We start from the raw sequence: 4,583 nt of genomic DNA, 5'->3' as shown, positions 1-4,583 counted from the left end.
CATAACAAAAGTACTTCATTAACCAGACCTGTGGATTGCAATGATCAACAGTTTTCTGTCAGTACTTTCTGAGCTAAAAGATACAGATGGTTTTCTGCTTCCCTTTGTGTGAGAGAACTTATTCAGTGACATGTACAAAGGCAAAGCAATTGATTCTTAATTTAAATTTAGGATGCTTGCATGCATGTGATTTGGTATCTCAATTACTGCAACCGTCAGTCAGTCCTTCCTGGTAAAAAGATATCTAAGCTTAAAGTCAATATAAACTCCTGAGCATTATTAAGACAGTCACATAATTAGAATGTAAAAAACTAAGCTTTCCTCACCAAGATGACAAATTAACAAGCAAAACTTCAACCCCCTCAAACATATTGAAAACAAATGTTGTTGAAAAGTATTTAGGTTTATTATTATTAAGTACACTAGGGTTTCACATTTTTTAACTTACAGATTTGAAAATTAGCTTTATCTACTTTTTAAAAAATAAGGCTCCAAGTAGAAAACAAAAAAACTGTCTCATTTATATGGAAGTTAGATGCAGTTAAATACAAAGTAACTTTCTAAGCATTTTAAGTTAAACAGCAGACAGACTAAATTTAACTTAGAAGTTTGTCAGTAAATAGAGCTTAAAAAGTAAGGCAAACTTGGGCATAATGTTTTCTAGACACTTTTAAAAGTAATTAAGTGTAAAATTTATGAAATAAAGCACCTTGAATACTGAGTAATACAAATTATTACATGACCCTCTAATTCTAATTTTTTTCATAAAACTTCAACTCAAAAATTACGTGATCATCTTTTTTTCTCCAATTTTTTTCACCAGTTTTGAACCAGGAATAATTTTTCATAACTGTACACAGTATGAATAACACATTTATAGATTCTTAGAAATGAGCATGCCAGAAAGTAAATTTGAAAATTTATAATATCACATTAGTTTCAGCTTTAAAAATAGTTAAAATATGTAAAAGACTTTGATTTTAATCTTTATCTCCCTAGTATCTAGCAACTAGATTTAAATGAATTTAGCACATAGTAAAAAACAGGATAGATAATTATTGAATTGAATCACTTTTTTTTCTTAATTTCCTGGAACAGTGGTTCAGATAAAATATACAAACTTTTTTCTGAGCTGAAATGTGTAAAATTATAAATATATCACAATTATGGTAGTAATTTTGTTGGTCTAATGTAAGTTAAACAGCTCCAATTGCAATAAACCCAAGAAAAATTACAGACTAGAATATTTTAACTACTGTTAGAGGTTTATGGAGTTTAGCCTCCACCTTTTGATGGAAAAACCAGAATAACTGGACTTTAAAAACAAACTTATTGTGTTCCTGGATTGAATGAGTATCACTTGGTAAGAAATTGCGGAGGAATTGTAATTGAAAATTAGGAAGATTTCTTAATTAAATGGTTTTCAAAGTCTTTCCATGAAGTGCAATGTATACAATAATCGTGAGATCATTTTACTGCTTGATATCCAATTGCAAGATTCTGTACTTTATAGCAATGTCTTGAATATTAAAATTGTTTTAAACAATTGCATCCAAATCAGTCACTAAAATTTTTTTGCCTTAATTTGTGATTATTTTATTCAAGAGGCGCTTAATAATAGTGATGACGATAATAATGAAATAGTTGGGAAATTGTTTTGGTATTTGATAAAGTTTCCTTTTGTGTTCTATATCCACATATTTTAGGTTTGGAAGAAAAGTAGAGGATGAGTACTTAATTTCTGTTTGTCCTGTGAGAATTTACCTGAATTAGTGCCTAGAGGACTCCCTGTGGGGTTGTACTGAAGAAATCAATAGAACAAATATTCATTCTCAAATTAATTTTCATTGGAATATGATGGACAATTCTTTCTTATTAAAAAAAGCCCGTCTTTATAAAGCACAAATTCACCAGGATCAGAAACAAGGCCAACTATAATTAACCAGTTCACCAGGTCACAGCCACAGAAAATCTCATTAGAAATCTTTGCAACGCTCCTTCTTTCCTTGGCAATACTTCTCACGAAGAGATCAAGGTGATAATGGACAAACTGGTGACTTGGTCATTCTGATTTCCTCCCGAATAGGTGATGATCCATTTTCTGCTATTTCTTTATTATTCTACAGGAATTCTTTTGAAGGACAGAATGATTAAATATTTGCATAACCCAAAGTTCCAAAGGAAATAAAACTTTTGGTCAAAATTTAAAGATAGTACAAAAAACTGTTGTTCAACATATACTCTAATAATAATAATCAGTAACATTTATATAGTGCTTACTGTATGCCACCTACCATGCCCTGAATGCTTTTTATTTTCTCATTTGATCCTCTCGACAACCCTCTAAAGTAGGTGTTCATATTATCCCCATTTTACACATGAGGGAACTGAAGCAAGCAGAGATTCAGTGATTTTCCCAAGGTTACAATATCTGTATCTGAGTATCTAGTAAGTATCTGAGCCTGGATTTGAACTCAGATATTCTGACTCCCAATTCAGTGCTCTATCCACTGACTATGAGCCAGGTTCATGATTGAACAGCCAACACAAACAAGATTAGCAAGTAAGCTGACAATAAATAGTAAAGACAGCAACATATGTCTAGCCAGTTGTTTGTCTCCATTCTGTAGAAACTGTTCTTCCTGAGCTAATATGCAACTCTGAGAATTACACTGATTCACCAAATGCTCATGTGTCCCCATAGATGGAGCTAGGGTTTCAACTGGACTGGTATTTGCTATCGATTCTGTTATGGAATGGTACAAATCAGCATTGCCTAAGGAACATCAACAGGAGGTTTTTTTTTTTTTTTTTTTTTTTGGTAATAGAACTTGTAAAAGGTTTTGGTTCTTTTATTATCATTGGAATTTCCTTAATAGCAGTCTTCTGAGAATGATGATCCAATCCCTTACAGTTTCCTTCTTGTGTACTCTAGCTAATATGTGAGTGGCATGCTACATACCAATATGCTATGAAACAGGGTGACTGTTGTGATGATCATCTGATCTTTCCCATAAAAAGTCAGAATTAATGCTATCACCATTATGTTTTCTAGCTATCAAAACAGTACCCATGAAAAGGACAAGAATTCTCCATCCAAATTCCTACAAGAATCTGTATTGCCTCTTTCTTCTTCGACAGAAAGAAAGAAACTGATAGAAACTTCACCTCTAGGTAAGTGCTATAGAGGGAACTATATATAACAGAAGAAATGCCAGAATTTGTTCGGCAAAATTTTTCTCCTAAACAAAATTCCACATCACCATTCCCAGACAGTAGACTGGCATTGAGCAAATTAGTTGTTATCAGATGAAGATGCTGTTAATATTTCTGACTCAGAAGTAGAACAGGAAGAGAGTCAGGGAGACCAAACTGACAATACTTATATCAAAGCTAACATTCTGGATAGCATGGGCCATTGCTTTGGATCTGTGGAGGGAATGGTCAGTAAGCAAGCAGAAACACATATGAGCTGACACAAAAGTGTTTATCACCATTTCTTGGGGTTGTAATCTCAACTATCCACTCCGAGTGCTACTGGAAGACTCTATATAAAAATGCATAATTTGATCATTTGATAAGCTAGTGTCTTATTCAAGATCTTATTCATGAACTCCACCATTTCTCTACACAGAGGTAGCATCATCAGGAGTTTAGGTTTGATTAGCAAAATTATTGCAACAAATGCAGTTTTCTTCAGTTTCTTTATTTGTCCCGTGTTGTGAGAGCAAGATAAAATGGGGCTGAGCCAGAAAAAGAACTCCCAAATCTAACTGGAAAATTTTAGAAATAAACTAACATGTTCCTGCTAAGATTAAGATTGAAGGCAATTCCAATGACGAACATAAATACTGTTGTGTTCTTTTTTACAATACATGCAGAAGTCCAAATCCAAGTACTTATACTTAATTCTGAGATGCAAATTAATTCTCTTTCTATTTTTGGATCTCATAAAAGATAAATCCTATAGGTTTACAAACATAAGAGATAATGGAGCCATCAAATAAATGTACTTATAATATTCTGGACGAATAGATATAAAGCTTCAACTATAAGATATTTCAATGCAAAGTCATTACTTTGTGTAGCAAAAATAGGGAAGAATCCACCTTTATCAAACTGGCTGCCAGGACAGGCAGGGGATAATATTAACATATGCACAATAAAAAATACAGAGACTTTGGCAATTAAGATACTCTAAAAGAAGGACTAATTTATAGTGAAAAATTAAATATAATCATGTTTTTAGTAATAAAGCTAGAAGTGTGAAATGGCAAAACAAAAGTCCCTAGTCCTTTGACCTAGGTTGATGTGATAATGTAGGCCCTTTCTGCTCTGTATCCACAAGGGATTATACCAGGGCAATTTTAAAATCTTTTGCTTTTTTCTAATTACATGTAAAAACAATTTTAACATTTTTAAAAATTTTGAGTTCCTAACTCTCTTCCACTGTCTCTCCCCTTTCCCTTATTGAGAAGGCAAGTAATTTATCAGTTATACATGTAGTCATGCAAAACATATTTCCAAATTAGCCATGTTGTGAAAGAAAACACATACCTCCTCCACCTAATGAAAATATCAAG

General features: G+C 32.6%; 1 pseudogene; it reads right to left on the bottom strand.

Moving 5' to 3' along the window:
• Nucleotides 1-2,514: 2,514 nt before the first annotated feature.
• Nucleotides 2,515-4,355, bottom strand: LOC141549011 (lysosomal cholesterol signaling protein-like; annotated as a pseudogene).
• Nucleotides 4,356-4,583: the final 228 nt, after the last annotated feature.

The sequence above is a fragment of the Sminthopsis crassicaudata genome, chromosome X (assembly GCF_048593235.1).
Source record: "Sminthopsis crassicaudata isolate SCR6 chromosome X, ASM4859323v1, whole genome shotgun sequence".
Classification (NCBI taxonomy): Eukaryota; Metazoa; Chordata; class Mammalia; order Dasyuromorphia; family Dasyuridae; genus Sminthopsis; species Sminthopsis crassicaudata.
Note: the sequence above shows the minus strand (reverse complement) of the source record. Positions and strands in the feature narration are given on the sequence as shown.